The 13,941-nt window shown below is 42.3% G+C and overlaps 1 pseudogene; it reads left to right on the top strand.

Moving 5' to 3' along the window:
* Positions 1-13,302, top strand: part of LOC136460868 (pre-mRNA-processing factor 19-like) — a 125,904-nt pseudogene extending 112,602 nt beyond the window's left edge.
* Positions 13,303-13,941: the final 639 nt, after the last annotated feature.

Raw genomic sequence — 13,941 nt, 5'->3', positions numbered from 1 at the left:
GCGTGACATCTATGAAGGATGCATCTACCAGCAATACGGTCACAATGACTAAAGCAGTACCATCATAACAGGTAGGAGCTCTCATGCTCATGTAGATATCACTGAGTCTTCCCGCTCTAGGTCTCACAGAGGAGGCAAGATGAAGAAGTTTGGCAAGTGGTTGAAGGCAATCTTCGGCAAGTGCACCTATGCAGCTAACAGAGCGTATGAGACACAGCTTGAGCAGCGTTAGCAGCATGGATAGGACCTTCCACCACTTCCTCCTATTCCACCTCCTCCACAGTATGACCCTCCAAGTCTCTCTGACATAGATTCAGATGATGAGGATGATGATGAGGAGGAGGAGGAGCAGGGACGAGCAGCAGATTGGGATAAGACCCTGGAGGGATACCATTAGAGATAGGAGCCGAGGCGTTCCACTCGTTCCACTCACTACACCGACACTACTCACCATCATGGCCATGCATGTATTGACTCCGACGACGATGATGGTGATGGTGGTGCCAGGACTGCTGCAGGAGGTACTAGGGCTGCAGGAGGTGATAATATTGATTGGACGGACATCTAGGGAGATGACAAGTAGGTGTTGATCTTTCTTCTTTTCTTCTCTTTTTGGTGCTTTATGCCAAAGGGGGGAAAATTATAGGGGTCAACAACTTTTCGACGCCATGGTCAACAGCTGTGCTTCATGTCCTATTCGATGAGTGTTAGTCTTCGCTAGGTGGAAAGTTTGAGAGTCGTCCAAAACTCTAAATTATGAAATAATGCTACTATTTGACTCTTTGTGTATTGGATATGGACATGTATCATTTGTGTGGATTAGAAGTCATCTTATTATGCTTGGTTGCATATCTTTTTTATCTAAGCTAGTTGTGTGGTGCTTGACTCTGTCTTGCTCATACAGTCAGGTGCGGCAATGCCGCACTCAGCTACAACAGCAAGCACATGTGTGTATGATCTGTCATATGCATCACGTATATGTTTTCTTGACACTGTGTGCAGCACCCCTCAAAGGCATGGATATAGGGGGAGCCCCAATTTTCACTTCACTAAAGTGTGAATCTTGGCCTCTTATGCCAAGTTGAGAATTTAATTCTCTATTCACATATTTAGGGGAGGCTCTACACCCATGGCTCAAAAAAAATCTCAGTTATTCATTTCATATCTTTTATAAGCTCTAATTTGGTTGTCATCAATCACCAAAAAGGGGAAAATTATAAGTGCAATCAAGCCCTAATATGGGTTTTGGTGTTCATGACCACCTAATTAGAGAACTAATGAGATTTATTAAGATGACAAGCAGGGAATTCATTATAGAGGATGTCACATGGAAAGAAGGAGCCCCCAATTACAAATAAGGACGACATCACGCTCAAAGGAGTTTTGAATTCTTGTCTTTTGAAATTGAGTATGGAAAAAGCCGTACTATAAAGGGGGGCACTACAACTGGTTAAAAGTGTGCAACCAAATGCTCAATCTTTACACAAAACATCCTCACACCTCAGCCAAGACAGCCAACTTAACAACTCCTTCACCCTTGTTGTCTTGCTGGGTGCGGTAGTGCCACACCTAGAGAGAGAGGCACTGCCACACTTAAGTAACCGTTGGGAGGCAGGGGGGTATTTATACTTTTCCCTGTCCTCCATAACGTCTCTCTCTTCTTCACCAATGGTTCAGACTGACGAAAATCAGTAGGTGCTCATCTCCTCTCTCTCCTCCATTGGTGCCCTTCAAGCACTCAAGCATTCCCTTTGACTTCTCCATCAATCCTTGAGAGAAAAAGGTGCCAAAAGTGATTAGAGAGCAGCTCCACTGCTTCCCAAAGCCTAAAGAGCATTTGGTTCATGTTTTGGTCGGTGGTTGTGTTTGTTACTCTTGGAGCTTGGCTCCTAGCCAGCTAGAGCGTCGCCTGGTGAGCTTGCCAAGTTTGTGGTAGCCCCAGGAGGTTTGTAACCACCTCTTGCAGCGGGTAAAATCACCCCTCATCTCAAGAGTTCACTTTCTTGACTTGAGAACGAGGTAGGGTTGCAAATCCCTAAGCCTTAGTGGTATACCTCAACAACGTGGACTTAGACAAGCCTTGGTGGTGAGCTGAATCATGGAATAAATCATGGCGTCATCTTGTGCTTGTGTTGCTACACTTGTGTTCTTGTTGTTGTTGAGGTGATTTCTAGGGTTTGAGGCTGATCTACTTGTGTGTGGTGTTCCCACCACTTTTAGCTCTCGATCTGTGATCTACTGCCCTGCAGAAAGCTAAGAAATTTACCCGATCTAAATTTTGTTGGGTAGATTTTGAACTGTGAACTAATCTCTCCTGCAGGTGCGCTAGTGCCGCTCTCACAGAGCGACAGTGCCATGGGTGAATTTGACTTTGATTTGAGTTGAATTTTTACAGGCCTATTCACCCCCTCTAGGTATACCAGAGATCCTACAGTCTTCGACTCTTCGTCTTCGTATCTGATCTGATCGATCAATGCGGTGGTTCCTGGACGGTGGACGGCGAACGGTGGCACCGGAGCGAGAAGCCGAGAACTCAACACGGTGCCTGGCGGACGACAGCGCGAATTCGACGCGGCTAGTCCGCCACGCCGGTGACAACAGCTATGGCTCCGCGCCTCCGCTCTGCCTAGCGTAGGCAACAAGTCTGCAACTGCTTGAACTGCACGATGGGTATGTATTTCCAACAACAAGATTTATTTAGTGAGGTATTTTATGTGCCAATACTTTACTTTTGGATTCTGTGATCACATAGTAATATACATATTTCGATAATGTTTTAGTGCGTTCTTGCATAATTGATAGTTATATTATACTTGTTCGACCTTTATTAACCCACCACACCTACAAAAAATTCTTGCCTCCGCCACTGCCAGCTTCGCCGTGGTCTTGTTGGCAAGGGAGGCGCCGAGCTCGATGGGGACGGCGGCGCACAGGGCCTCCAGCGCCCGGCGATCATCGTCGTAGCTGACACTACCGACGTGTACCGCCTCCCACAGCCGCTGGCCCTGTAGCTTGACCTTCACTAGCAGGCTCCACTCGTGGTAGTTCGACTTGATGAGCATCGACCATGGCGTTCCCGCTCCATAGTTGCGGTAGACCGTCTGTAGCACCGGGGAGCGCCCGCGGCAACCACGACACCGCTCTGGTGACGGCGACTGCGGCAGCGCCCATCCGGGCTACGTGATCCTCCAGCGGGCTCTGGCTCCCGCTCTATCTCAGCGCGCAGCATCGCAGCGGTGGCCACCGCGGCCTGTGTTGCAGCCGCTGTCTGCCTAGCCATCTCGGCCGCCACCGCAGCCGCTGCCTCTGCGGCAGCAAGGCGCGTCGCGCGGTCTCTAGCTCTGGCTCTCGCTGCGTCACTGCCAGGGTTGATCACCGCACCGGCGGTGGCGCACGCTTTCGTGATCTGGCTCTCAATGGACATGGTGTTCGCTCACTCAAGAACCCTAAGGCTCTGATACCAGTTGTTGGACCAAATAGATCTCAGATTCAGATTTAGAAACTACCGAAGGGCAGCTTGGCCCTTGGTTGCTTGGATTGAAAGAAAATGCAATGACTTGTACTGATACAAGGGTGTGCCCCTGTTTTTATGGGCAGAGGGCAACATCTACTTTCTACCTGCTCCAGCATATTTTCTAACTACTAAAGTGGATGATGAGCATATTCCTATTACAAAGGCTTGGGAGCCAAGGAAAGTAATATGCAGAAAAGTAAGATACAAGTGTTGCCGAGCACTAGGCTTATCTGTCACTCATTTCGGTGCTATACCTTGGTCTTCAAACATTTTTGACATTTTCTTATTGTCTGAAGGCTTTGTTGTCGTTGCTTATTCCATGAGGCTTGGACAGCTTGATGTCTCACGTGGCACCCTCTATAAATAAACACATTTTGACAAGAATTTGCTCTACGTGGGTGTTCTAACAGCACCTATCTTGTCATCTTATTTGCCACCCTTAGGTTAAATTTGGATTATGGTTGTCATCTTGTTACTTGGTGGTATTCCCCATGTTAAGGAAGTCCTGTGCTTATGCCTGAATCTTGAGGCTGAGCCCTTGTCAGAAAATGCTGAGTTCTACTTGAATATGCACTAGTTTAAATTATCATCATGACCTGAGTATTGATATAGTTTTTTTCTGGAATCTCTGCGAGTTTCAACTTTTGTGGTGAGAATCTGCAGGAGATTTTTGATGTGTTCTTTTACTTGATTCTTATCATGGATTAACAGGACGTTGTTGCCACTGGGGGTATTGATACCAATGCAGTACTCTTTGATCGGCCGTCCGGTCAAATTTTGTGCACGCTTACTGGTCACTCAAAGAAGGTATTTTCCCCATGTGCTTTTGGCGTACTTTTGTATGCTTCGAAAGTATATTGTAACATAAGAACATTCAATTACACAGATAACCACTTTGAAATTTGTTAATGGGGATGAACTCTTCATAACTGGATCAGCAGATAAGGTATGTATGGTTTTTTTTTTACAACCTTAAATAATCACATGAATATTATGTCATCAATATCTTCTGCCTTTCTAGACCAACTGAACTTCTTATGTTTTCGCTTCGAAACAACAAAAAGTCTTAAGCTCCTAGATCGCACGGATATGAGTTATAGTATCGGAGTGATATGCATACGCCGTACTGTGGATACCTTTATTTCTTGAGAAGCCTCAACGTAGATTAAGAAGAATTTTATTACATGCTGTATGTTGAGCATACTTGTAAGTAATGTTTTTTTATGTATTGTCTTGAGGTCCCCTATTACCTGATTGTTGAGTGTGTTCTGTTGAATCAAGGTTCGCAGTTAATTAACTGAAAAGATCTCTACTACCTATAATGTTTACTAAACTTGATTTTCTGCCTCCTCCGTTGTCTCCGCTTGTTGCATCTGTTTTTGTTTCGCATTAAGTTTCTTTCCAAGCTGAATGTACTCTGAGAAAGCTTCCAATCGGACACCAATTTATACATGTAAACGTACATTTTTTTCCAAGCCTCTACAACTCTGACTTTGCTACAACTTTATGCACCAAATTAAAATGAGAACGTAGGGAAACAATGGATATGTTGTGTGACTGGATTAGGAGGGGTTTTTTTTTATCTGGGCCAGTGTTGAGTGCACTCCATCCTTCACGCCCTCCAACATTGCCAGATTTCTCTTCTCCAGGCACCTCCGTCTCCAACTGGAGATCGCCTTAAGTAAGCTTCCCTGCACACAGGCAGCAAGTCTTCCAGCTTCAAAACTACCAGCAGTTGACTAATTAGCTATTTCCCTCAACTTAACTCCATATAGGCATAGAACTTAGGGGCAATGCCATTTTTTTCTTTTTATGAGATTTGGCAAATCATTTTCCTGGGTTAAGATTTGCATTGTTACGGCAGGATTCACTATAGGTTTTAGGTAATTGGTTGTGTACGCAAATATAAAGATGGTTGGGCGATGGGTTGCTAAAATGATTTGCTTCTTGCAAACCATTGGTCAGTATATGGAGTTTTGGAACCGACCTTCCACATAGTCGAATTGACCACTTTTGAGGTCACGTACATTCGTAAGATAGTTTAGATTTTTGACCCTTTCACCTTATGTTTTACCTTTTACTTATAACATAACCTTTAGATTACACTAATTAATAATTGTCAATGACGTGCAACGCATTGGAGGATTTTGATATTAGGTTGGTCAGAATTTTGCCGTAGCAACACACGGGCATCATGCTAGATTCAAATCAAAATATAAGTGGAACATAGTTGTAGTTTTACCTTAATTGTCAGTGATGAAGTTCCGTCTCCTGAGTATTGAACGCGTTCTGTTTAATCAAGGTTCTCAATTAGTCAACTGAGAAGATTTTTTATCAAATTCAAAATAGAACTTTGTTGACAGTTTATCTTGGCCAGTGATTTCCACACCATTGATTTGCATAAATTATCAGTGATGAAATAGTGATGTAGAGCAGCCAAGACATTTTTCACCTAATGCAATTGATTAAAAAGCTTCAACTTTGTTGTATTTCAGTTATTTGAGTGAATCTGTTTTATTAGTTTATTATTGTTGGCCCATATATTTGCGAACCTTGCAGACTGTTCGCATTTGGTGTGGGAGCGAGTATGGAAACTATAGCTGTGTACATACATTAAAAGATCATACTGCTGAGGTATTTAAGTGGATGCTGCTGCGATGATGCTTCCTGTCTTCAGAACTATTGTTTGCATAACTGACATCCTTCCTATGCTTTCAATTCATCATTCCTCTCCAAGTGCATTCAAATTTTTGCTGCTGTAAATGTAAATTTATGGATGTTTAGAAATTTTATTGATTTATTGATTGACCAAGTCTGATTTTGAGGTAAGAATCAGTGATTTGAGATAAAAGTTTGTAAGTTAGGATTTGCAATAGTTTTTTTTATGCTGAACTCTGATATACGCTTGTCTCAAAAGTCGCATGATTTTCAACCATCCAGTCTTTTTGTTTGTTTCATTTCATTGAGCTGTTCTCTGTTCTGTTCGTGTACATTATTAATTGTTAATCAAATAAATGTATTTGATAATCCTCCCTTTGTTCTTCTGCAGAAGTGATAAGATAGCAGTCCTTGGCACTTTGTCTCTATCGCTTCTTTTCTTAGTAATTTTATTACCCGAAGCCCAGGTTCCTTTTTGAAATTTATTAGGTTGCGGCTGTTACTGTCCAAGAGAGTGAGAAATGTTTTGTGTCTGCTTCCAAGGATAACTCATGGTGCCTCTATGATATTTTAACTGGATCTTGCAAGTCGAAGGTTCCCTCCTACACCATGAATGTGTATATGATATGCATGATTGTTTTCCAGGTTGGTGAGGCTTCTGAACAAGATGGTTACACATCGGCATCATTCCATCCACATGGTCTTTTGCTTGGAACAGGAATGACTACTGCTGTTGTCAAAATTTGGGATATGAAAACTCAGGTGTGGTTATTATTGCATCAACTTTTCATAAATATTTTTAGGTGATCACTACACCTATATTGTTTTGAACATAGCTGGAACATCGTCTCAACATAATTGGTCCCAATCTAACGGAGATGGAACCCAGAAGACTCTTTCTTCCTGTTTTCATATTATGGGTTTCATCTCTAGCTTGCTTGTGATGTTGTTACTTTTGCTGCTGCTACTACTGTTTATGTGATCTTACCTTGAACAACCTTTGCTAATGAACAATTTATTATCTGTAGTCACATGTTGCAAATTTAAAGGGCCACGTTGTGTTGAGCTATGATCCAAATTCAAGTTTGGGCCGAAGCAAAGCGGCCCATTAGCGTTAAGAGGGACTACACCATCTATTAGTTCCGTATTGCTAATAGACGAGGGTGTGGGGTTTTTTCTCCCTATATATATGGACCACCTCCCTTATAGGCATCATAGACTTGTATACGGGAAGGCCCCTAGGTTAGGGTATCCCCAAGTTGTAAATCTCCGGCGTTTGTAACCTCACCCGATATAGTGAAGATTTGCTGGCTGGTGCCCGTGGTTTTTCCCTTCCACCTTGGGAGGGTTTTCCACGTTAAAATCTCGTGTCTCCTGTGTTTGATCTACTGTTCTTCGTCGTTTATATTGCCTATCGTTTATAACAAATGGTATCAGAGCTTGGTTTGACCTTAGGGTTTCGCGATGGCATCGATGAAGTTTGATCTACCGTTGCTGTATTATAAGACGAGATTTGCACTGTGGCAAGTCAAGATGCGGGCGATTCTGGCACAATCTTCGGATCTTGATGAGGCACTAGACGGTTTCAGAGGAAAAGGGTAGAAGTCATGGACCGCTGAAGAGAAGCGGAAGGATCGTAAGGCTCTGTCTCTGATTCAACTTCATCTACATAATGATATTTTGCAAGAAGTGCTGCAGGAGAAAACTGTGCCAAAACTTTGGCTCAAGCTGGAATCGATCTGTATGTCCAAGGATCTAACCAGTAAGATGCACGTGAAGATGAAGTTGTTCACGCACAAGCTGCAAGAAGGTGGTTCGGTGATGAACCACTTATCGATCTTTAAGGAGATCGTTGCCGACCTAGTGTCGATGGAGGTAAAATATGATGATGAAGATTTAGCTCTTCTACTGTTATGCTCACTGCCTACTTCATTTGCAAATTTTCGAGATACCATACTATTAAGCCGTGATGAACTAACTCTTGCGGAAGTATATGAGGCCCTCCAGACGAGGGAGAAGATAAAAGATATGGTTCAGTCTGATGTGTCGTCCTCCAAGGACGAAGTGTTGCAGGTTAGAGGTAGGCCCGAGCAGAAAACCTACAACAACAACAATAATCGAGACAAGAGCAAGAATGGTAAAGGCCGTTCGAAGTCCAGAGGCAGGGATAAGTTCTGCAGGTATTGTAAGAAAGATACTCATGTCATTGAGGATTGTTGGAAGCTGCAGAATAAGGAGAAAAGAAACGGTACGTATAAACCAAAAAATAAATCCGATGGTGATGGTAAGGCCTCTGTTGTCTCCGCTGTTGATAATTCTGATTCAGGAGATGTTCTGGTTGTTTTTTGCTGGTTGTGTTGCTGGTCGTGATGAATGGATACTTGATTCTGCATGCTCGTTTCATATATGCTCTAACAGAGATTGGTTCAGTTCTTATGAGTCTGTGCAGAGTGGAGATGTGCGTATGGGAGATAACAACCCCCGTGAGATTGTGGGCATTGGCTTCGTTCAGATCAAGATGCATGATGGCATGATACGCACACTGAAAGATGTGAGGCACATACTAGGGATGGCCAGAAATCTCATCTCCCTCAGCACACTTGATGCCGAGGGGTACAGACACTCCGATTCAGGTGGAGTGTGTAAGGTATCAAAAGGCTCTCTTATTTATATGATAGGTGATATGAACTATGCAAAGTTATATGTTCTTAGAGGAAGTACTTTACATGGTTCCGTCACTGCTGCTGCTGTTTCTAATGATGAACCAAGTAAAACTAATCTCTGACATATGCGTCTTGGGCATATGAGTGAACTTGGTATGGTAGAATTGATCAAGAGAGACCTGCTAGATGGCTGCACTATGGGTAAGATGAAGTTCTATGAGCACTGTGTTTTTTGTAAGCACAAGAGGGTAAAATTCAATGCATCTGTTCATACCACCAAAGGTACACTTGATTATGTACATGCTGATTTGTGGGGGCCGTCTCGTAAGCCCTCTTATGGTGGTGCTCGTTACATGCTTACCATTATTGATGATTACTCTAGAAAAGTGTGGCCTTATTTTCTGAAAAGTAAAGATGATACTTTTGCAGCTTTTAAAGAGTGGAAAGTTATGATAGAAAGGCAAACTGAAAAGAAGGTAAAATTGCTTCGTACTGACAATGACGGTGAATTCTGTTCGGATGCTTTTAATGATTACTGCAGGGAAGAAGGCATTGTTAGGCACCACACCATTCCTTACACTCCTCAGCAGAATGGTGTGGCTGAGCGCATGAACCGAACAATCATCTCGAGGGCTCATTGCATGTTATCCAATGCTCATATGAACAGGCATTTTTGGGCTGAGGCTGCTAACACTGCCTGTTACTTGATCAACCGGTCACCTTCTATCCCACTTAATAAGAAAACTCCCATTGAGGTATGGTCTGGTATACCTGCTGATTATTCACAATTGAGAGTTTTCGGTTGCACTGCTTATGCTCATGTTGATAATGGAAAGCTAGAACCTAGAGCCATTAAGTGTCTGTTTCTTGGTTATGGTTCTGGAGTTAAAGGATATAAGTTATGGAATCCTAAAACTAAAAAGACTTTCATAAGCAGGAGCGTTGTTTTCAATGAATCTGTTATGTTTAATGATAGCTTGTCCACAGATGTTTCACCAGTTGGTTCTGATGAGGAGCAGGAACATGTTAGCGTGCAGGTGGAGCACGTAGATGATCAGGAAACTGAAATTGTTGATAACAATGTTCATGATATTGTTCAGCACTCACCTCCTATTTTGCAGCCTCAAAATCAGTCTATTGCAGATCGCAGAACAAAGAGGAGTTGTGGACCTCGTCTACGTTTAATTGAGGAATGTGATATTGTTCATTATGCCTTTAGTTGTGCTGAACAGGTTGAGAACATTCATGAGCCAGCTACGTACACTGAAGCTGTTGTTTCTGGTGACCACGAGAAGTGGATTTCCGCTATGCAAGAAGAGATGCAGTCACTTGAGAAAAATGGCACATGGGATGTTGTGCGCTTGCCTAAACATAAGAAGGCCGTTCGTTGCAAATGGATCTTCAAGAGAAAGGAAGGTTTGTCTCCTAGTGAGCCTCCAAGATTTAAGGTAAGGTTAGTAGCAAAAGGTTTCAGTCAGATTCCTAGTGTTGATTATAATGATGTGTTCTCTCCGGTTGTAAAGCATAGTTCAATTCGTACATTTTTCAGTATTGTTGCTATACGAGATCTTGAGCTTGAGCAGTTAGATGTAAAGACTACGTTTCTTCATGAAGAGCTAGAGGAGGAGATATACATGGACCAGCCAGAAGGGTTCATAGTACCTGGTAAGGAGGATCATGTTTGCAAATTAAAGAGATCCTTATATGGTTTAAAACAGTCTCCTCGTCAATGGTATAAAAGGTTTGATTCTTTTATGATGTCATATGGTTTTAAGAGGTCTAAATTTGATAGTTGTGTGTACATTAAATTTGTTGAGGGATCACCTATATACTTGCTGTTATATATTGATGATATGTTAATTGCTGCCAAGAGCAAGAAAGAAATCACTACGTTAAAGAAACTGTTGAGTAGTGAGTTTGAGATGAAGGATCTTGGTGCTGCTAAGAAGATTCTAGGTATGAAAATTACAAGAGACAGAAATTCTGGTTTGTTATTTCTTAGTCAGCAAAGTTACATTAAGAAAGTTGTTCATCGTTTCAACATGCATGATGCAAAGTCTGTTAGTACTCCTATTGCTCCTCATTTCAAATTATCAGTTTTACAATGTGCTAGTACGGATGAGGATTTTGAGTACATGTCAAGAGTTCCATATTCTAGTGTTGTTGGTTCTTTGATGTATGCCATGGTTTGCTCTCGTCCTAATTTATCATATGCTATGAGTTTGGTTAGTAGATACATGGCTAATCCTGGTAAAGAACATTGGAAGGCCGTTCAGTGGATTTTCAGGTACATTCGTGGTACAACAAATGCCTGTTTGAAGTTTGGCAGGACTGATAAGGGACTCACTGGCTACGTGGATTCAGATTTTGCTGCTGATTTAGATAAGAGGAGATCTCTCACAGGTTATGTGTTCACTATTGGTAGTTGTGCTATGAGTTAGAGGGCAACATTGTAGCCCATTGTTGCCCTATCTACTACTGAAGCAGAATACATGGCTATTGCTGAAGCATGTAAAGAATCAGTTTGGTTGAAAAGTTTGTTTGCTGAGCTTTGTAGAGATAATTCTTGCATTAATTTATTTTATGACAGTCAAAGTGCTATATGTCTCACTAAAGATCAGATGTTCCATGAGAGAACGAAGCACATTGATGTCAAATACCATTATGTTCGCGATGTGGTCGCGCAAGGTAAGCTGAAGGTATGCAAGCTAAGCACACATGATAATCCTGCTGATATGTTGACAAAGCCAGTTCCTGTTGCTAAGTTTGAGCTTTGCTCAAGCTTAGTTGGTATAACTGTTTAGTCCAAGAGGCTATTTGGCACCGGAAGTATTTCTTTGTTGTTTCAGGGTGAAGGTTCGTTTTATGCTACAAGAAGTAATTTATCTCAAGGTGGAGTTTGTTGAGCTATGATCAAATTCAAGTTTGGGCCGAAGCAAAGCGGCCCATTAGCGTTAAGAGGGACTACACCATCTATTAGTTCCGTATTGCTAATAGACGAGGGTGTGGGGTTTTTTCTCCCTATATATACGGACCACCTCCCTCATAGGCATCATAGACTTGTATACGGGAAGGCCCCTAGGTTAGGGTATCCCTAAGTTGTAAATCTCCGGCGTTTGTAATCTCACCCGATATAGTGAAGATTTGCTGGCTGGTGCCCGTGGTTTTTCCCTTCCACCTTGGGAGGGTTTTCCACGTTAAAATCTCGTGTCTCCTGTGTTTGATCTACTGTTCTTCATCGTTTATATTGCCTATCATTTATAACACGTTGGACCTGTCACAGCCATGTCTTTCTCTGAAAATGGTTACCTCTTAGCGGTATGTAGATTTCCATAAATAACATGCACAATCTTTATTCTTTTTATTTCTGATATTTTACCATGACTTTGCAGACTGCAGCTCGTGATGGTGTCCGGCTTTGGGATGTTCGTAAATTAACAAATCTGAGGACTATTTCTCCTTATGATTCAGGCACGCCAACCAATGCGGGTAAGGAGCTTACTGGATTGTGAACCTCTATTTTTGCACATGCTTTTTATATTCATATTGACAGCTAACGGGACAGGATAACTTGGTTTATAAAATTCACCATTAACTCATGCATAACTATTCGTGCCTGCTTCCTGGACCGTTCTTTGAAATGGGTTGAATGTAACAATATGATGCATATCTCTCCTTTGACCTTCAGTGGAATTTGATTCAAGTGGAAGCTATCTTGGCATTGGTGGTTCAGATGCAAGGTATGATCTTGTAACCTATAAGTATAATGTAATGACTATTTTATGACATTTCTTGATTTCCTGGCACTGTTGTAAAGTAGGGATCCCATGCTTAATCGGACAAATAAAAAGAGCTGAATTGACACTAGTTCCTGTTAGTCATTGAGAATAAAATGGTTGTCGTACATTGCATTCATTCTGGCATTATTCCTTAACAATGTTTGGACATTATTGATTATCAAAGTTACTAGTTACTATGCTGTGAATGCAGTGTTTTACGTTAATTTCCTGCAAAGTATATGCATGATTTTTTATTTCTTGCTGGCACAGGTGCTCTTAAATCCGCTTGACCTTCTGTCTGTTTTTGTAGGGTTTACCAAGCAGACAAGGCTGAATGGAACATTATCAGGACACTGCCAGACCTATCAGGAGCAGGTCTGTTAGACTGCCAGGTCTCTTTGATTGCCATTTTTACTTGGTACAGTGTTGTGACATTTGTACTTCTACAGGGAAAGTAACTTCCCTGAAGTTTGGAGCCGACGCCAAGTACATTGTTGTAGGTTCGATGGACTATAACCTACGGATATTTGGTCTCCCTGGGGATGAACAAATGGACGTCTGAAAATTAGCATCTGAGGAAATATGGTGCACGGACAACTTTTGCCGTGCTCCAGATTGTCTGCTGGCCGGCGGCCGCGTACTGCAAGCGAGGATCCTCGCAGGGGAGCACTGGCCTTTGGTGGCATAAACAATTTTTTATACTATCGTGAATAAACAACGTTCTTATGATTTTAAGATGAGCACGATGCTGGAGTGGAACTTGCAGATATGTCATTTAGTAATTATCCATGTTTCATCCAGATTAGTGGGACCAATTAGTGGAGTTTCGGCGTCATTAGCAGGATAAAAAGGACCAGTCCTGTGTAATTTAGGTAATGTTAACGTCCGGACGTCCGAATGGACGCACACGGCTGCAGTCGGTTCCCCTTCGGTTTCATGCGTCAACACGTGGGCCCACGCTGCCCGGACGTCACTCGACCGCGACTGTGTCACCCATGCTGCCCAACGTCGCCCGGGTGAGGACCGCCTGCGTCCTTTCCCGCTTTCCACGCGCATCACATGTACAACAGCCGATCTACTTTTAAAACATACCGATATAACACTTGCAACATGCAAAAAAAATGAAACACTTAAAAAATGCATTAGAAGCGCTTGCAAAAACAATTGAAAACCCATTGTAAACATACACAACATCCAGATAAAATATTTTCAACATATGTGTAAAACATAAGCAACATCTAGATAAACACGCTTGAAAAATACGTCTGAAAAAATAGATCAAACATTAGGGACGGACGCTTGCAAAATACATATACAACCGTTGCAA

This window comes from Miscanthus floridulus, chromosome 6 (assembly GCF_019320115.1).
Source record: "Miscanthus floridulus cultivar M001 chromosome 6, ASM1932011v1, whole genome shotgun sequence".
NCBI lineage: Eukaryota > Viridiplantae > Streptophyta > Magnoliopsida > Poales > Poaceae > Miscanthus > Miscanthus floridulus.
This window is presented reverse-complemented; position numbering and strand designations above follow the sequence as displayed.